Raw genomic sequence first — 21,920 nt, 5'->3', positions numbered from 1 at the left:
TACCTTGGGACACAGTATTAAACATAAAAAATAAACGTATTAAAATATCCGGCTCCGTTGGGTCTAGCAGGTCCAAACTTCCCAGTTCTCATTGCCAGAACTGGGACACCATATGGTCCAAAAAGCGACTTGCTATGACCATCGGAACCGGAGATACACAAATGCACATTAAATCATTTTTCACTTTAATACAAAAATCTCCGCTAAAAGAAATCTCAGCTTTTCACTAAATCCCCATTGAAAACAACGGGCTCCGCCGCCATGGGTTTCAATGGAGCAACTCCGCCGTTGTAGTCAATGGAGTTTCCTACCATAGACTTTCAATGGGGAACCGCCGCCATTGAAGTCTATGAGAAAATCCACAAATCTTTACAGTCGTCCATACTCCGTCTGGTTGGTCTGAGGGGGCTGGAAATGGGCATGCATTAAAGCCGCAACCTTGGCTACATGTCACCCAAATCCCATCCCTCTGGGCATTCCCAAACCGGAGATATGGACTTACACATTTCAACATTTTACACTTAGTCATTTTTTCACAATGCGGCTTTTCCCCCATTAGAATCAATGGTAAAAGTCCCGAACTTTGAAGGGGGTCCATACTCCGTCGGGTTGGTCCAAGAGGGTCAAGGATGGTTCTGCAGTGATGCCGGAGCAGTGACTACAGATACCCCAAACCGTGATCCTCTGGTCCCTCCGGAACCGGAGATATGGATTCCCAAATTACAGCATTTCACACTTAGTCATTTTTCGGAGCTGTTTCTGCCGCCGCCATTGAAGCCTATGGCGCGACCCGCTCTTCTCGGTTCGACCCTTATTGGGGGTCCAGGATTCGGGGACCCGGTTGTGGTCGAGTGGAGGGAAGCCTAGGAATTGGGGCAAAAAGAATTTTATTTCTAGGTGCTCTAGAACTGTTTATTCCCACGCCAATTAACGTTGAACTTGACTCAAGTGATTTTAACTCTTTTAAAGGACATTGTATCCGCTTTGCGGTTTGCGGTCTGGACGGCAGCCAACTCGTTCTTCGAAAGGTACCTCAAGGAATCTCCATTGAAGTCAATGGGCCCATTGACTTTCAATGGGAAACCGCCGCTCTCCCTCTCGGACGCCACCTGCTGGTCTTTACAGGAAACAGGACTAAAACAGCACAATTCTCTATTGAAATGCATTGAGCCCTAATGGCGGCCAATGGGGACCTGCAAAATGGTGCCTGAAAAGGCAGGAAAGTTACACAAAGGGCTATAATCACTATACCACTATTAACCCTTGTGCTCCCGGATGGATCCCAGTGTGTGTGTGATGCAGACACTGATTAACAATAAAACATGGGGGAACAGGGAATATACATTTTCAGGTTATGACAAGGGTTAAATCACACATCTGGGCCTCAGCCCAGTTAACCCCTTGTCTCCCTGGTGAGGTTAGAGGGTGGCCAATTGGGGTGTAACCCCTTTAATCCCGGGTCAAACCCTCTCCATCGTCACAATGTTTTTTTCCGTATTAACAATAACAAGAAAACAGTTAAGTAAAAGTTGTGCGGTAAAAAAATTATTTTGTGGTAGGTGCGCTATGGGTTGGGGGTGGGGGCCCTGCTCCTTTCATTTGTCCTGGGCCCCATGATTTCTTTTGGCGGCCCTGGTTACAGACCAGATTAAAATGTGAGTCAGCTTTAGTTTTGAAAGAACTTAGATGGTGGTGGCTGTGAGAGTCTCCGGTAGATTGTTCCAGTTTTGGGGTGCACGGTAAGAGAAAGAGAATCGGCCAGATACTTTGTTGAACCTTGGGAATATGAACAGTCTTTTGGAGTCAGATCTCCGATGATAAGTGCTGCATGTGGTAGGGGTGAGGAACTTGTTCAGATAGACGGGTAGCTTGCCCAGAAAGTATTTGAAGGCAAGACAGGAAAGATTAACTTTGCGGCTTATTGGGTTTATGACAGGCCAAGATTCTTCTTGGGTCTGTGCTGATCTACAAAGAGGGCCTAATTGGGGGGTGGGGGGATATCACTAAAAGTGAAATATATGTCATTTAGAGGGCCATAAACGATAGCCAGATACAATGCTGTTGGCGTCAAAGGAAACTAACATTCCTGAAATACCACTTGAGCACAGAGAGGGGTGACACACAGGTCACGCCTTAGTTGGAGGACTTTATTAAAAATGAGAATATCAGTGATATCATCTACTCTGCATAATAGGAGGTACAAATCTGTCGCCATTGAGATTATACAAATCAAACTATACCACACCTTACATGGGTAAAGGTGCCAGGAACAGATATCCATTTGTCACTCAAATTAAGGAGCAAGACGGTCAAAATGAGTCATTACATCCATCATAATCATAGTGTAGTAAATTCAATATTTATAAAGTGAAGGTGAGTATTGCACGTACATCAAAATAAAGGGTTAATAGCATGACGTTTAGGGACATGTTACCACTGAGCAGGAACAGCCAGACACCAATGCAGAAATCTTTACACGTTCACCCTCTTTGCTGCCAGCATCCAGGGAGACTCTGTGCTGCTCTGTGGTGGCGAGTCGTGTTGAAGGAGCTCCAGACAGTGGATCGGCAGAGATGATCTCAGCTCACTTCCGTGGTACTCCACGCTGGCGTGTGACGTCATCCGGCGGCGTCTCTCAGCCTCTCGCGTCTCACACGTGTGGATCAGGAGAGATGGTCTCAACTTGCTTCCTTGTTACTCCACGCTGGCGTGTGACGTCATCCGGCGGCGTCTTACAGCCTGTCGCGTCTCAAACGCGTTCCTATTATTCCCATTGTGGCTACTAATTTGAACATTAGTTCTCTGCGGGACTTGTTTGGGACAATTTGCCACCACTAGAAAGAATATCGCTAAAGGATCAACACGTTTGAGACGCGACAGGCTGTAAGACGCCGCCGTATTAACCCTTGTCCCGTTAACTGTGTATTAACCCTTGTCCCGTATGCAGGTCACTTGCTCACAGGTGTACCATATGTGACAAGCACATTCACATCTCTCAGACAGGTTTGCAACCCTGCTTTTCACCATTATCTCTTTCGCTGCAGCCAGGGATTCTGGGTAATGACATGCATATGTGTATTTAATGTAAGACAAAGCAGGGAAATAGAATAAAGCAACTGTATCAACAACTATAAACAAGTTTGAAGTGGTTTTAAAAGTCTTAAATCCTTTGATAGTGTCCCATATTTTAAGGGAGTCAAAACAGTCCTGTTGAGAAATGAGAAAATCGACCCCTTTTTTTCTGAACTCGAGACAGTATGCAGAGATTGGGAGGATGATCCTAAATGGGATGTACTGGGAATTTGTAAGATACTTAATACCTGGGTAGTGTTTACGGGTCATTATGAAGATTGAGGAGAAATGATGCAGCCTGAATAAAATCTAAAAATGGGTCAGAATAATTCCTGGGGCTCTCCACTAATTCCTAAACTGAATCGTGCTTCAGACAAACTCATACCCAATAAGAGCAGGCCATCTGCAAGTGTCTCAGCTTCCTTATCACAATGCCCGAGATCCTTCACATATTCACAGGAGACCCCTCAGGTGAAACTCATACATTCCTATGCCAGGGATGTTAACCCACACCACATATTACAGCTGAATGTGCAGACATTACACTTCCTAGGAACAGCCTTGGTCTTCTATCTGATGGCAGACTGCCTGCAACTGAGCACTGGCAGGGAGACTGTATACTGTATAATGTTGAAGATCAATCCATAGCTGAGTGAGTCCTGAAGCCATTAAGTGACACTTGAATTTAGACCATGACTATTTCTAATGAAATAAAGCCCTCATATCGCAGTGGCAACTCATTAAAATAAATGAGGCCAACAACGTGACAGTTGACATGCCTTCGAAATGTACGTCACTCAATATAAATGACAATCCATTGTTAATCCAGGGTCAGTCATGCATAAAATATATATAATGTGTGATGGTTGAGAAATCTCTATCACCTGTGCAGTGCCAGGGGGAGCAGTAATATATATTGCTCAGCTCTGGGGGTTAATAATTTTTCAAAAATGTCTGTATCACAGAACCCTGGGCAGTGGCTGCACCTTTCTTGGTGCGAGCTATTTTTCTTCGGTTAGTAGGGTCCACAGTTTCATTGTGTGGTGGTAGTGGACAGAACAAAATCAGCATAAATAGATCTTACATTGTAAATGTATAAAGATCAGTCAAAGTCTACCAAATTAAAAAATGGTCATAAAAAAAAAATAATAAAATTAAAAAAACAGCACCAAATATATGAGAGAAAACTATCTTTCTTGTTGCTTTCATGAAGAGTTCCTTCTTTTGTTTTTTTTCCTCCCACACTAATCAGCCAATTTTGCACGTGGGAGTCTTTAGGGGATAATCCTTGTGAGGGAGCTGTTTATCAAAAGGTTTCAGTTATAAAAGTGCGACAAAATTAGCACTAGATTTATCAAAGAAATAAAAAATATCAGACTGCAAGCAACACATACACTGGCGACACACTTTATTCGAGCTCGGCTAGTCCCACGAATTCGGGTATACCCGGGTGTATTGAGGTTTGTGACTGTTTTCTGCCCGAGTGCATTGAGGTATTTTCCAGGCAGGGATTGAAGCATTTTATTCCCGCTGGCTGCAATACTGCACAGTATATATATATATACTGCATTACAATTCATGAATTTATGCCATCTGGTAGACACGCGAAGCATTGCAGCCTATTAAATCCTAATCATTATCATTTAACAGATCAGCCGCCCGTCAGCCAGGCATGAACCCAGGCTGGGAAGGCAAACGCAACGGGGCTTGTCAGAGGTGAGGAGCGGCGCATTCCAGGTATCTGCCAGGTACATACTGGGTATTTGCTCGAATAAAGTGTGTCGGTGCAGTAGCTTCCCCTCTCTGGTTACCCATATATTCCAGCCTATGCAGCAATATATTTCCACCTTCTCTCCGCACATGTCTGTCTATGCTTTTGCAGATGTCATACACGTGGAAAAATCCATGTAATACATGTGTAGCCAGGTCCCCTCCGGTCCCCCTGTCTCCCGTTCCCCTTCTTTACCTCCGAGGCTGTGGGGGTGTGTGCGGGGAGGGAGACGGGCTCGCTGGGTCGGCTCCTTTCACAGGGCGCTGCCATATTGAGGTGTGTGCACATCACAAAGGGTCACGCATACGTAAAGAAGGTTGCGGTGGATATTGTTGAGTCACGCATGCGCAGTGTAGTTAGCGCACGCGGTGGCAATACAGCAGAAGATCCGCGGGACTACAACTCCCATGCTGCTTAGGGAGATGGAACCATGTGACCCACGACACCCAATGGGACAGCTGTTTCCCCTGGAAGGGAAAGAGAGACATATTGCATGCTGGGAGGGCAGAGGTCAGTCAAGATCTGGACAGAGAGGGTGCAGGTAGGGTCCAGGGAGCAGTGCCCCTTTGGACTAGGCCAAAATTGCCCCAAAGGTCCTAGATAGTTCCCTGAGTCCCAGTAGTCACTGTGAGCATTGTGTACTGTAGAGAAAGGCCTCAGATAGGGACCTTTTCACTGTAGTAATAGTGCGAGATATGCTACAGGACATTGCCTGAAGAGAAGTGCAGCCTACTGCAGGGGAGCCTACCAAGACTTCTTGATAGAGACTATTTACAAGGGTACACTCCAACGGGAAGCCCCTCCAGAGGCATCCGCCTAAGGACCCACCCAGAAGAGGAGCAGCAGATTGCGGTGTGGAACCACGCCATTGATCTACGGAGCTCTATTGTTTGTCCTGGTCTGGACTGAGACCAGGGAGTTATTAAACACGTGCACCACTGGGCCCCAACACATCGGGGAAGCGCTTTATCCCACACACACTCTTTGGGGGAGGGAATAGCTGGTGGACACTCAGGAGTTAAGTGCCCTGGCACTCCAGTACTTTGGGGGTTACCACCGGGAGTTGATATTGTGGGGTGAAACCTTGCGGGGCTGTGTTATGTGGATGGTGTATAATCTGTGTACTGTATAGTAAATACTGTTATTATATATTGGTCTGTATTTACTGTGTGTATTGGTTCCGATGAGGGGCTCCTCCCACCACGCAGGGATCCCTCGCCGGTGGAGGCGCTGCACCCAGGCGATAAATATACCCCAGGCTCCCAGTGATGGATGCTCCGGCCTCTTGTTAGCCGAACAGGTGACAGCAGCACAGGTAGTTTCAGTATCCAGGGGGTACAAAGGCTACACATGTATAGGAACAAATGTCCCTGCACATTTTCCAGCGGTAGGATTATAACGGTAAAACCCTCATCTCTGCAAATAATATGTTCTCCTGTACTTATAAAGAAGAATGCATTATTTCTATTAATTTATTTTTGTCAAACTGTCTGACTAAAGCCACATTATGTGCCAACTTCATCTTGCATGACAAGAAAGATAGGTGTTTGGTGGCAGGACAGCAGCGGCGTAGCTTGCAGAGAGACGTTTTACAAATCACATTAGTCTAGAACGAATGCACTCTTGGTTTGAGAAGTCAGAGACCAGACTGAAATATTTCATTTTCTTCTGACATATATTGTGATATGCGGCTCTGTCAGGAAATGAGACGTGGCTATAAAGCTGCTCTCTAACTGTGAGAACAGAAAATCTGAACAGCACAGTTCAAGGCATAAACAAACTTACCAAACAGTCCAAGGGGACTCTATGTACTTTATATTGTTTATTATAATGCATTTAGAAAAAAAATCTGTGTTTTGTGTATTTGTAACCGGACTCTGAATTGTGTACTCAGGAAGCAGTTCTATGAAGCATCTCAGTGGTAAAGGGTAAAGTGATTCCTAATGCCAGTTCTTTATTAGATTGGATGCTTTTTCGCCACACGTCTCTAATCACCACTATATACAGTTCTGCTAACCCTTTCAGCACCAATGCAAAGTAAATTATTATTGTTACTTTTTTTTTTTTAATTAAAACTTAAGATTTCAGAATGGAGGTTTGTGCAAAGCAACATGTGTCTTCTTTAGAACCCAATGGGGTGGGGTAAGGGTGGTGCTATTCTAGTCTCTTGCATGACTTCCTGTTCCACCATTTGTGGAATAACATACCCATAAGGTGTCATTCTGAGGCTTCACAAAATGTTGGTCCTTACCCGAAAGAGCCAGCGCAGTACAGGCTGAGGGCAAGGCGCAGAGCCATATAAGAAGCTGAGGAATCCATCCCGTATTAGGGAGACCTGATGGGTAAAGCAGGAGCTGGAAGAAAGACAGAGAAGAGACAACATTTTCTGGTTAGGAATCACAATGGTCTTTAAGACTCTACAGCTGGGCAGCTTATGTTGGGAAGAATAATCAATGTTCATGGTGGTCAGGATGATTAGGACATGTGCACTAATACCTTCCCTGACAAAACATGGCAATCAGGCCCAGAGTTACCAAGGAGACTACTACTTCACATCAGCCATTATAGTAGACTACAGTATATTGACAGTAAGGGGGTCATTTATTAATCTCCTGGATGCCAAACAGGGTATATAACCCCCTCAGTCTTCACACTTCCTTACTCACTGACCAAAGTTATGGGGGCTGAAACTTGGGGTAAGGGGGTACTGCAGACTCCCCTGGGTTTATACATTTGTACATTATGGTAATGTATGTATGTTACTAATTTTGCATGTACAGCACCCCCACCCAAAAAAGTATTCCTGCACCCCTGACCAAAGCCCTATTAAAAAAACATTGGTACATTTCAGGAAAGTCTGTTAAATAAAATGCTGAAGCTTATTGGAGCACATTTTCATAAAGGGTTGAGGCCCTTTTCAATATAAAACACTTGAATACAGTAGTCATTCTTTAGGTCAGTGTGACGGTAAAGGGTAGCCAGACAATACTATAAAGGTTAAGCCCATTTGGTTACCACTGAAATCCGTGGGTCCCTGGCAGCTACATAGCACAATAAGCCATGTATTGTAACATGCAAAAGTTAAAGTGACTCCTGCTTTTTCACTTTCCATGTTCCCTTAGTCCCAGAGTCCTGAAACTTCAGGAGTGTAAGTCTTGGGTGGGATATTTGTGTAGAAATGCAGTCGTTTTGTTTGCAGGAGTTTGGGGGCCAAAGTTACCGGTAGTCCCCTTATTCTCCACGGCAAGCAGGCATGTTTTGCCAGTACACGGGTGGAATTACAACCGGGCTGCCCAGTGTCCCCAAGACTCCTGGTTTTTGAGCTCAGATATCCCTGACCATTTCCCTCACAGGTATGGGTCTCCCCAAGACATATTATGTATTAAAATATGTTTTATCATGTTTGGTGCATTTACTATGAATGTCTATGCAGTCAGGTCGGGCATCCACATTGGTGCCGGGATGTCTGGATAGACATCGATGTTCAAAGCAGGGAGGATGTCCAAAGGTGACAAGACCGTTTGGTGGGTGAGGAAGGGCGATTGTCCAGGTCCTGAGAACAAAGGGCACCCTGTGGGGACACCTTTTGAGCCTGCCAAACCTGGCAGAGCCTGCCCTGCGGTTGGCAATGATTTAGCCAGGGGAGATACAGCTCGTAGGCGCATTTCCCATTGACTAATTCATATTTCCCGCCCACCCGGCTTTTCGAGCTAGCTTGGCACACCTCCTCCTCCGACGTCAGCCAAAGGGCGAGCCCCTATTTCTATTGGCTGGTGGGAGGGAATTCCCATGCTCCGATTGGTCGCTCCTCCTACTTCCACGCTGAACATACCCTATGCTGAGCTATGTAAGGAGATGCCCCAGTCAGAGAACCAGATGATCTTGTGGCTTGAGTCGATGAAGTATGGGCGGACTTTTCAAAGTTGCTCTGTTATAAATAGCAGAGCAGCCAGCTTCATTTTTGGAGGTAAGAAAGTGGTCGCGGCTAAGAACTTTAGTCGAAAAGAGGACCAGGAAGCCCAGGTGTATATCCCGGTCAGGGTAAGCCTTCCGAAGCAGGTGCCCTGCACCTATTTGAGCCTAGAGATCCCCAGTATGTGTGTATTTCGTCTGTATATTGTGTATTCATTGTGTGTACGTGGGTTTGTCCGAAAAAAACTTTCATTTTGTTCTACTACCTTGTTTTGCCTAGTAAATGATCCCGGTATAAATGTGTTAAAAGTCCTGGTCTCCCGTGACATTCAGTGTTTTCAATGGGGGTTCCTAGGGGCTCTTAGGTTCCTGGGAATCCTTAAAGGTTTCTCTGCAAATTCCAGGTTATTTTAAGATTGTACCAAATACAGAAGAATTTACAATGCATCTGATCTCAGAGGCGCTATTAGAGAGGGTTGGGGTTCCTTATGTCATGGGAGACCAGCGCGCTTAACACCTTAATACCCGGATCCTTTGATTGAGCAAAATAAATTGTGATTTATTTACAACATGAAAATACACAGCTTGATTTACGAAATAATAAGAATTAACACTTACTGGGATGGGGTAAAATGAAAATAAAATGTTCCCGGAACGAACTTCACAGAAATAAAGTCTCTAGGCACAAATTCCCAGGAGTGGGGTTTGTGCGCAAACAGAGCCGTGAAACAGTCTTTGGCTAGTGGCGCTGCTCGCAACCACTCTTTCTCCGCCGAAGATTTTTTCGTTTTTCTGCTGCAGGATTCGTCTTGGATTCCTTAGTTCTTATGAACTATAGACTTGTGTGACGATGGGATAAAGTTTTGAATTCAGCTTACATGAATCTTTGTACCGCATGATGAATCTAACTCCTGATTGGCTGCATGGACTTTTAAAAGAACCAAAGTCCTATTTCTATACTCTGTAGCCAATCACTGTGTGGGAGCCACACTTCACACCTATGGCAAGGTTGCCAGGACTTCATGGAACCGGGCAAAGGGGCTTCAAGGTATGCCAAGGGCATGCGCAAACTTCTCACCTGTCTCGCTTAGCATACCTAACCAAACCCACTTCCCTGGCGACATCTTGTCTACTTTCCCCCGGAAATCTGGACATATGCCAGGGGAACACTGTTTACATCTCCCCCTCCCCACTTAACACTTTAACATGCGGGTCCTTTGTTAACTATGGACCTGGTCAGACATTCTGGGACCATCCCTGCAGGGTGCCTTAGAAGTCCGTGGTTAAGTTATGCATGACTCACTTGCAGGGATGTCCTGCCATATGCCTTTTGATCATGGTACTTGTGAAACAAGTGTTTCCGCTGCTCCGCCCGCCCGAATGTAAATTCCTTGGCTCTTATAATTTTAATACACCTAAAAGTGGGGGACTTTTATTGATAACGTTTCATAAAAGTTTATGAAAAGTAAACTACTGTATAACCGTTCTAATGATATGCCCCCAGCCACACACACAGCAAAAATCAAAGCGCTAGGACATTCCTAGCCAAAGTTAGCTCACTTCTTATACGCTATGCAGCAAGCTGCCGTGTTTTAAAAACTTGTTTCCTTTCTGCAGTTGGCAGCGGAACACTGTTGCAATGCCCACATGATACATAACTGATACATTACTTGTTACAACACTTATACAGTTTCACTCAGAGTATGTGATTCCCTTATACCTACCGAGACACACACAGACAATTATAATACATTCACAGGGTCGTAGCCATTACTGGGCTGCAGAGCTGACACTCAACATTTTCCCAATATGACTCAGGGGCACCCAGCCAGGCATAATACCTTTATTTACTGGCCTGGGTACCCCTTCACCATCACACCTTACAATGCATATGATCACAGACACGCTATTAGAGAGGGTTGGGTTTCTTTACAATGCATCTGATCTCAGATGCACTATTAGAGAGGGTTGGTTTTGCAGAATTTTACAGTATAATCGTACGGTTCTGTAACCAAAAAAAGTTTAAAAACCACTGATCTAGATACTGTATATAATTTAGAAGTCTCCATACTTTTGTCACACTCGGTCTCCTACACTCTTTTTGCTACCCGGTTATGTTATACATCCATGGGAAGATGTTCATAAGAAGTTTCCAGGAAAAAGTTGTCAAGATTTTTGGCATTTCTTAAATTTTGACAGGAAAACCATTTTAGCCTGAAACAGGGTATTATCCCTGTTAAACAAGCTTGCCTCTAATCCAGCAGTGTGCTGGTTAATTGCTGGTGCAATCAACCCCACCTGATAATCACAGCTCTGTGAAATAGTCTGTTCTGAGACAGGATGTGAGGGATTCCTTAGTCTCACATGTGGGGCTGAACCAAGGAAGGACAGACAGAGAGTTCCCTAGTACACAACTCGGCTGACCTGTGGAACAAACAGATGTCTTGTGCGGAAAAGAGACTGCACGCTGCCAGCAAGACACAGGGGACAATACTTCTAAACCTGGATCCTGACATTACCTTAGCACACAAGGGTGCAGACTGTTATCCTGTGGTGTATGATAAAAACCATAGACAAAACATTGCGCAGTATTGTTTCATCAAATGAATTCCCCCATATACAGCTTCAACCCGTGCCTACTTACTAGATGCAAAGCAGGCAGCATGCAGTGGAGAGAATCTGTGATCTTCCAAGTCCCAGCGTTTTCAGGCACAGCACGAACCCCACGAGGTGCGCCGTCTTCGGATAGGCTCAGATAAAATCTTTTTCTCCAGGTGTTGTCATCTGTGTCCACTCCCGTATTCCTGTGTATGCAACTCCAACCAGGGATAAAAAAAAGGGGGCAGAGGATTGCGCAATACCTAAAAACCTTTTAATACCTCCAATGCACAAACAGACATATACTCACAGACACAGTGAGTTTTAAAATCAATAGGAGCGCCCGACCCGGCTGTCCAGCAGCAAACACCAGTCCCTGGCAGTCCTTGCCGGTAGCCGCGTGTATCTCACGATGCTCCGGTGTCAGCGCGGTAACATCACCGCTTCCGCTTCCACACAGGTGGCTGAATGTGAAAACAGGCCGGCGTCTCCTTAGGCTCCTCCGTACGCGTTTCGTGATGGGGGGCGTCACTTCCTCAGGGGATTGTGGAGCCTATACAATCCCTTGTACTTATATAGTCCCATATTAACCCGTTGTTAACTGGAGCGCTTATGAATCAGACCAAAGGTGAATTATACCACTGACACCAATGGCAGTGGTGGGGTTAAAATCACCCTTCATTAGATCCCAAGCTTAAAGAAACATGACATAATCAATTGGATGTTGACATAGTGAACTAACCAACAATAGAACCCAATTCAAAAGAGTACATGGTTATAAATTCTGGCACATAAAATGCAAATGAAATTAAGTTAAAAAAAAAAATGCAGATGAAACTAAGTTAAAAAATGCAGATGAAACTAAGTTAAAAAATGCAGATGAAACCAAGTCAAAAAAGGCCAACATGTGGACAAAAACAGGGAGTTCCTAGAGGAAAGATGCCAGGTCAAAATCTATGTTGAGTCCTTTGGGGGAGAGGGTTTTTAAAGTATAGACCCAGAAGGCCTCCTGCTATACCTTAATCCCTATTAAATTCTAGAAACTACAGGCTGGTCATCCGAAATTATTATCACTTGTGCATGTGCGTAGAAAGTGCTAGGTAAAATAGTTATATTTCTGTAGCCATGTGTAAAATTGGTGTACATATCTCTTTCTCATGCTGGCAGTAAACCTGGTAAGTATGCAGGAATGCCAGTAGTTATCATGGAGGTTTGCCCTCACACCCTGGTGAGGTGTCATATGTCCCATAGGAAGTGACAACATGCTGTGTATCCACGGTTAGTGACATCAGAGATGTGCCTGTTCCTAGGTGATATAAGACACAGCACTGCCAAAAGTTAGTCTGTTCAGTTCCTGTTGTTGGCTGCCTCTGTTCAGTAAGAGGCACATGGAGGTCTGCAACATTGTTGCAGTAGTCTGATGCAGAGCTGTGAGTCTGGCAGCACAAGGCAGACAGAGAGGAGCTGGTGAATCTTCCTTAGGGGAGAGGTGGAAGCAACTCCACTAGAAAAGGAGGAACCTTTCAGAGGGAAGCAGCTGAACAATGGAGGGCTGATTACACCCATTGTGGAGGGCAGCTGGCCCACCATACCAATAAAGATGCATCTGATTAAAGACACTCTCGTGTGCAAGTGTGGAGTTGTTGCACAGAGAGGGGCACCACAGAGGAGTTCCTCACCAGGACCATCCCCGAGTGACCGAAGGGACCCTGATGAGGTGGAGGCGCTGCACTGGATCTAGGTAGGACTCAGCACACTACCTCAGCTGCCTGTCTGGGTTGGCAAATCCCCACACACCATCATGCGGGAGACTCAGGAGTCCTGTTGCCAACAGGTGCACCACCAGACACTACACCGTAATGGGGGACTGGTTAGACCACAGGGGCCAATATGAGATTGGGGGGGTCAGACCGGTTCACAAAACCCGTTACATTTCATTTACAGTATAATAGTTCTATTTCATTCTGAATGGACAATCTACACCCTTCTACCATCACACTTAGATCACTGTCCCCATCCTCTTTTAAACGCTGTAGGTTTTTTTGGGCTATAAAGTAATGTGCTGATGGGTTAAATCCAAATCATTCCAAGCACTATACTCTGGTCCTAACTGGTTTCCTTATAAATATGGCCAGGAAGCCTGGGGCACATGCTGTCAATGTTATATGAAGAAGTCCTAGAAATGTCCCTTTGACAAGCTCCTTGAATCGCCTCTTTTGTCTGTGTCCCAGAATATCGCAGGGTCGTCCTCTGCCATATGTGATTTAAGACATGGCTAAGAAAGAAGTCCTTTGTTCATTGGGGGGAAAATGCATGGAGATTACTTCATTACACAAGGACCACATATACCACAAGACTGTCACAAAATGTATAATTTGGGGGCTAACTATGCGTTATCTGTGGGTGAAGTAGGGAAGGCGGAATATGAAATCCTCACACAATGCTGGCCGAGTCTCATCTATGACTACATTACTTTAAGCAGTGAAGGGATTTGGTGTTCAATGCGAGCTTCACAGACACAACCAAGGAAACGTGTCTGCTATATTTTAATTTAATGTCTTAATTCCATGGTGAAGGGAGGCGCCTGTGCATGTGAGCTTGGGTTTCACCTCTCTGGACAGCTAACAAAGCACCCAATAATTTATTACAAAACACTGCTCGAAACAGGAACACACTTAATAAATTACTGGCTTCACAAAAGGGTAGTGTTAAGAAGCCATATAAATATTAAAACTCCCCTGGAGCTAACGCCTAGAGCAAAGGGGGTGAATAATAAAGGATAAGTGATAAGGTGCCTATTATTGACTATCCTCACCTGGGCCAGGAATTATAGTTAATGTGGTGATAAAAAGCTTCTTTAAAATACATGTATAGACTCAAATACACATTAAGGCAGAACTAAGATATGGCTAAATATAATGTCGACTTATAAACAACACCATCAGTACTGGGAAGTACAAGATTCATCTTCTATCTGGTTATAAAACAGCTACCGTATTATTGTTGAGAATGCAGTGATATCACGGTACACCTGCAGATTTACCTAGCTCCATGGCAGATATTTTTATTTATTTATTTATTTATTTATAAAATATTTTACCAGGAAGTAATACATTGAGAGTTACCTCTCGTTTTCAAGTATGTCCTGGGCACAGAGTAAAACAAAATAATACATGGTTACAAATACAGTTACATAAATGAACAAGGTATACATTATATACAAGACATTGCATGCACAGTTAAAGAAAATATATATTATGAGCGTATGAAACAGTTACAGACCAGATTAAAGTGTGAGACAGCCTTAGATTTGAAAGAACTTAAGCTGGTGGTGGATATGAGAGTCTCTGGTAGGTTGTTCCAGTTTTGGGGTGCACGGAAGGAGAAGGAGGAACGTCCGGATACTTTGTTGAGTCTTGGGACCATGAATAGTCTTTTGGAGTCTGATCTCAGGTGATAGGTACTGCATGTGGTAGGGGTGAGGAGCTTGTTCAGGTAGCTGGGTAGCTTGCCCAGAAAGTATTTGAGGGTGAGACAGGAAAGGTGAACTTTGCGCCTAGACTCTAGTGATGACCAATCTAGTTCTTTGAGCATTTCGCAGTGATGTGTGTTGTAGTTGCATTGGAGAACAAAACGACAAATTGAATTGTAGAGGGTGTCAAGTTTGCTAAGGTGGGTTTGAGGAGCCGAGCCATATACTATGTCTCCATAATCAATAATTGGCATTAGCATCTGCTGTGCAATACGCTTTCTGACCAGGAGACTTAGGGAGGATTTGTTCCTGTAAAGTACCCCTAGTTTGGCATAGGTCTTGTTTGTCAGGGTATCAATGTGCATCCCGAATGTTAAGTGGGAGTCAAACCATAAGCCCAGGTATTTAAAACTAGTGACAGGTGTTAGGGTGGTGGTAGCGTTGGTTCTAATCAGGAGCTCAGTCACTCTAAGCTTTACAAATTTAGTCTTGGTCCCAAATACCATTGTTACAGTCTTGTCAGTGTTTAAAAACAGTTTGTTTTGGGAAATCCAGTTTTCGAGTCTCAAAAAGTCAGACTGAAGTATGTGTTGAAGGTCAGAGAGGCTATGGCTGTGTGCATACAGGATTGTGTCATCTGCATACATGTGTATTGAGGCTTCCTTACAAGCTGTGGGAAGATCATTAATGAACACTGAGAAGAGTAGGGGCCCCAGAACAGAGCCTTGCGGTACACCACAGGTGATATCCAGGGGGTTGGAGTTAGAGCCTGAGATGGACACATGTTGGGATCTTCCTGATAGGTAGGACTGAAACCAGTTTAAAGCATGTTTCCCTATTCCAGAGCTCTGGAGTTTGTTAAGCAGGATAACATGATCAACTGTGTCAAAAGCCTTTGCAAAATCTAGGAATACTGCACCAGTGAGTTGTCCCCGTTCCATTCCACACTGGATTTCATTGCAAACTTTTAGCAGGGTAGTTACGGTGGAGTGTTTGGGACGAAACCCAGACTGGAATTGGCTAGGGAAATTTGTCTTGGTGTAGAAATCGCTTAATTGGGAGTGGACACATTTTTCCATAACTTTGGATAGAATTGGGAGAAGTGAGATTGGCCTGTAGTTTGAGACAGTGTTTTTGTCCCCACTTTTGAAGATTGGGACAACTCTGGCAGTTTTCCAGGTCTTAGGGATATGGCCTGCAGACAGGATAGAGTTGACTATGGACGCAATTGGTTTGGCAATGGCTGGGGCACCAAGTCGTAGGAACCTAGATTGTAGTAAGTCGGGTCCACATTGGCTGCTTAGTTTTAGTTTGAGGAGCGCTTGTGTAATCTCCTCTTCAGATACTGGGCTAAATTGAAAATTGTGGGCAGTGTTGGGAGGGGGTGGGACTGTAGGGATACTCCCAGGATGAGATTCATGTTTGGGGTTTGTGCTGTGTTTCGCTAATAAGTTAGTGGCACACCCCACAAAGTAATCATTGAATGCATTTGCAATGTCAGTGGGGTTTGTCAGAGTAATATCCCCCTTAGTGATATTACTTGGTTGTTGATGGTTAGGAGCCTGGAATATATTGTTGATAACCTTTCAGAAGTTAGCTGGGTTTGATGTATTTTGGTGGAGATTGTCAGAGTAATATTGTGCTTTTGCATACCTTGTTTGCCTTGTGCACACGTTCCGCAGGCATCTGTAGTGATTGAGATCCTTGGTAGTGCCAGTTACTTTGTAGCTTTTCCACAAGGCATCCCTGAACTGGTAGAGTGCTATAAGGTCAGGTGTAACCCATGGAAGTTGGGCACCCCGTACCCTTATTCTGCGTAGTGGAGCATGGGTATCGCAGAGTTTTAAGAACTCGGATTGGAAATAGTCGAGCGCAGAATCAGGGTCGGGAATTAAATCGATTCTGTGCCATGGGCAGTTGGTAAGGTCATCCAGAAACTGTTGTGGGTTAAAGTTTTTAAATGTTCTAGTGAGGAGAACTTTAGGGCTTGAATGGGGCGTTTTAATTTTCCTTACACAGTACACTATTGCATGGTCACTGAAAATATTAGGAAGGATGCCAGAGGATTGGATTCTGCTGGGTTTTGAGGAGAGAATCCAGTCTAGCAAGGAATGGTTATGCGACTTCAGGTTTATTCGTGTGGGTTGGGAAATGAGTTGCGATAGGTTAAGTGACTTGAGTTGTATCTGGATTTTGTGGTTTTTAGGGTCAAGCCAATTGAAGTTGAAATCCCCTAGAACTAGCAGCTCACTCTTCTCATTCAGAGAGGAAATGGAGACAAGAAATTGGGTGATATCAGTCAAGGATTGTAGAGGGGCTTTAGGGGGGCGGTAGATGCCAGCAAGCAAGATGGGCTTAGAAAAGGGGAGGCAGATTTTGCCAACTAGAGTTTCAAAAGAGGGTGGACTTGGTGGGCAATGTAACAGTGTAAATTGTAAGGTGTCTGCAATATAAAATAACACCCCTCCTCCTCTCTTTGACCTATCTCTCCTAAAAATGGAGTATCCCTGAATGGCGATATTTGCATCAGGGGTTTTAGAGGATAGCCATGTTTCTGTAAGAACGATGGCTTTGGGTTTATGCATAAGGCACCATGCCCTTAGTTCGTCTAGTTTGGGCAGCAGGCTCCGGATGTTTATATGGGCGACAGATAGCCCTTTTTGGAATTTAAAGGTGGAATTCTCAGGGGCATGGGACAGAGCTGAAATGGGAGGACCTGGGTTAGTTTCAACATCACCTTCTAGAGAGAGTAATAGTATGAGTAGAAATTTGGGTAGTTGTTTGCAAGTTGTAAATTTGTGGTGTTTTCCATTTGAGTGTGCGGTGGTTGGTGTGCTGGTTTTTAGAGTTCTCCACCAACATTCAGTAGATAGTGCAAGGCTTTTGAGTAGTCCAGGGTGTATGGTGATGTTGGGTGTGGGCCAGGATGGAGGAGTTTGTAGTGGATAGAGGGAGTAACATCTCCATGATGCCAGGAGAAAGAAAAAAGTTAGAAGACATAGCAGGTTCATGATGCCAGAGGTAGGCAGTGCTGCAAGGAGCTGTTGTGAGCAGAGTGAGTGTGTGCAGACTAAACAGCAGGGGTGGGCCTGTACCTTGTCAAGTGTTTTGCTGCATTGCAATGCTAGGGTCAATTCAGGTTTTCAGTGTTTTGTGCAGTCAGTTTTGGGAGAGGCTGCAGTGAAAGAAGTTGTAAAGGGGTGGGGGGTTAAACTATGCAGGCTAACAAGCTTGGGATCATAGTGTGATCTGAATAGCTTACCGTTTGTTGTCTTGAGTTAAAGAGTTTGCAGAAAGAAGCAGTCCCCAGTCACCTCTAGTCAAACTGTAGTCTAACTGTTTTTATCACTTAAAAACCTCACTTGAAATGCCTCACTGCCTAATGCCATATTCTATTCCAGACCAAGCTTTCACAATGATGCATCCTGGGGCGTGTACTAGTTGTGTCTATTATATGAAAAGCAGGACTATAACTGTCGCTATGCATCGCGTAAAGAATATATAATTTTGGAATAAAATCTCTTATGTAGGTAAAGTAGAAAGTCAAAACTACATCTCTACATCCATTGGATAGGATAATTGTCATGGTGAAGGGGTTAACCAGGCTCACTAATAAAGGTTCAACCCACTTGTTTACCCCTGATCCATGTGTTGAGTTCCTAGAGGGTCAGCAGAAATAAATGCATTACTGTGACTGCGTGCAAATTATGCGACATTAAAGATTTATGTGTGTTGTGCCTTTCCTGGGATGCTGGGACAGGGAGATTTCTAGGCTGTAAGTTTCAGGATGGGTTTGTCGGAGAAAGTCTTTACTGAATGTGTCTATGTTACGGGGTTCCAGAGTTATGGGATACCCCAGGAGTTGGATCCGGGAATCGAGTGAGATTCTTGGATGCAGCCAAGCACATTGCTCCGGGCAAACTCTGACTCTGAAAACGCTTTTACGACTCACAGCCAAGATTCCTGCTGCAGCATCTTCCAGACAAGGTAAACGGGGACGAAGGGGTTAATGTATACCTGCAATCTTTCACGGGGTCCCTAGTATAAAGAGGGGTCCCTAGTATAAGGAGAGGTGCCCAGATACATGCTGAGGTACCCTGGACCATGTATAGGGGTTCAGCGGGTACTCCAGCTAAGTGATAAAGCTGAGAGGGTTTTCTTGTGTTAAGGTTTGTCATTTCTAAAGTGTGCCAAGTATGAGGTTCGTGAGTGTAGGCAATATATACACTCACTCCATCCCTCACACCAGAACAGGGACTTATATATTTGTATCACACAGAAGACAGGACCCAGTATATTTTATTAAAGAGTTATATTTAATAGGTACACTGGCGACACACTTTATTCGAGCTCGGCTAGTCCCACGAATTCGGGTATAACCGGGTGTATTGAGGTTTGTGACTGTTTTCTGCCCGAGTGCATTGAGTTATTTTCCAGCAGGGATTGAAGCATTTTATTCCCGTTGGCTGCAATACTGCACACTACATATATATATACTGCATTACAATTCATGAATTTATGCCATCTGGTAGACACGCGAAGCATTGCAGCCTATTAAATACTAATCATTATCATTTAACAGATCAGCCGCCCATCAGCCAGGCATGAACTCAGGCTGGGAAGGCAAATGCAACGGGGCTTGTCAGAGGTGAGGAGCGGCGCATTCCAGGTATCTGCCAGGTACATACCGTTTATTTGCTCGAATAAAGTGTGTCGGTGCAGTATATGTACTGATAACCTGTGAATAAACTGTGGGATTTCCAAGTCATGGATTCCAGAAGACCAGATGGCTACCAAGCTTGGTACCTATGGATCTGTGTGGAGTCCTGACTTGAAAGCCTCAGGGATGCCAAGGTGTTAGAATAGGAGGGGTACTGCAGTTCTGCTTGAGTACCCGCATCCTGGGCTAACACAGGGCTATCCGGCCACCATTTGCCGGATTCCAGACTTTTTGGACCCTGGACAGCAGTTGAGCTCAGTATGCAAAGAAGCAGAGGTGCCAGGTTGGCGCATGCCCCTTTGCAGAATGAGAAAAGGTGTCTGTAACAGGGACTTGCCCTGTTCAGAAAAACTTGCCTCTAATCCAGCAGTGTGCTGGTTAATTGATCAGCACCTGGCTGATGAGAGGTGTTAGAAAAAGCCTGCCTTTTGAGACAGGAAGTGAGACTCCTTAGCTCACACCTGAGCTGAACAAGGAGACAGAGCAGAGATTCCTGAGTCGCACAATTGGGGAGACTGACCAGAGGAACTGCTGTCTTGAGCTGCAGAAGGACTGGACTGTATGCTGATAGCAAGACAAGGGGACCAGACCTCAAAACCTGGACAGACATTGCTGTAGCACACAAAGGTGCTTACCCAGGAGAGCGAAGAGGACTTCCCTACAGCTTCAGGAGAACAGATAAGACTTTCTTTGGAACTGTAATATATCTGTATATCTACTATATATTTCTGAAAGTGTCCTATGTGTCCGGGTCTGTATGTGTCTCCTGTGTCCCTCCCTGTGTCCCTAGCGGCAATCTCATTGGCTCCCTTGGCCCGCCCCCGCACACCTCTCATTGGCCGACACACACATACACTCACACAGAGATAAACACAGGCAGGACACTGAGACACACACAAAGATACACACACACTGAGACACACACACACACACACACACTGAGATACACAGACAGGACACACATAAACAGACAGGACACACACACACACACGGATGGAGACACACACAGGCAGGACACTGAGACACACACAAAGATACACACACACAGATACACACACACACACACACATACACACACACACACACACACACACACATATATACACACACACAGAGATACACAGACAGGACACAGATAGACAGACAGGACACACACACACACACACGGAGATACACACAGGCAGGACACTGAGACACACACAAAGATACACACACACTGAGACACACACAGACACACACAAAACACACACACACACACACACACACACACACACACACACACACACACACACACACACACCACACACACACACACACACACACACACACACACACACACACACTGAGATACACAGACAGGACACAGATAGACAGACAGGACACACACACACACACACCACCCCCCCCCCCCATCACGTGCGCCGCCCTGCACCGGCTCCAGACGGAGGGAAGCGCGGCCCTCCTACCCCAGCCGCTCCCTTACCTACCCGGCGCTACCTCCCCTCAGGTAAGGCACAGCACTGCCAGTAACTCTCCTATTTCAGGAGCGGGAGCCTCGCGCCTCAGGCCCACACAGGCCCCACACAGGGCGCTTCCTGCCGCCTGAACACGCCTCACTCAGCCGGGCGGCACATCGTGGAAAGCGGGCGCGGGGGGGGAGCGCGAGTCACGAGGAATGGGGAGGGGGGCGAGTAACGGGGGGAGGGGGGCGAGTAACAGGGGGAGGGGGGCGAGTAACGGGGAACAGGGGGGGCGAGTAACGGGGAACGGGGGGGGGCGAGTCACGGGGAACGGGTGGGGGCGAGCCGCGACTCACGGGGGAACGGGGGGGGGGGGAGCGCGAGTCATGGGGAACGGGGGGGGGGGGCGAGCCACGACTCACGGGGAACGGGGGGGGGCGAGTCCCGGGGAACGAGGGGAGCGACCACCCGCCGAATCAGCGGGGGGACGGACGCCCGGAGGGGGGGGGGACATGCACATACATAAATTATGACAATACATATGCCCACTGCTCTCCAACCCCCCCCTCCCCACTCCCCTTCCCCCCCTCCCCTCCCCCCTCCCCCACTCCCCCTCCCTCCCCTCCCCCACTCCCCTTTCCCCCCCTCCTCCCCCTTCCCCCCCCTCCCCCACTCCCCTTTCCCCCCCTCCCCACTCCCTCCCCCCCCCTCCCCCACTCCCTTCTTCCCCCCCCCTTCCCCCCTCCCCTTCCCCCCCCTCCCCCACTCCCCTTTCTCTCCCCTTCCCTTTCTCTCCCCCCTCTCCTCTCTTCCCCCCCCTCCCCTTCCTTCCCCCCCCCCCTCTCTCTCCCTTTCCCCCCCTCCCCTTTCCCCCCCCCACTCCCTTTTCCCCCCCCTCCCCTTTCTCCCCCCCCC

This window comes from Ascaphus truei, chromosome 5, assembly GCF_040206685.1.
Source record: "Ascaphus truei isolate aAscTru1 chromosome 5, aAscTru1.hap1, whole genome shotgun sequence".
Classification (NCBI taxonomy): Eukaryota; Metazoa; Chordata; class Amphibia; order Anura; family Ascaphidae; genus Ascaphus; species Ascaphus truei.
The sequence above is the reverse complement of the archived record's forward strand: the minus strand, read 5'-3'. Positions refer to the sequence as shown.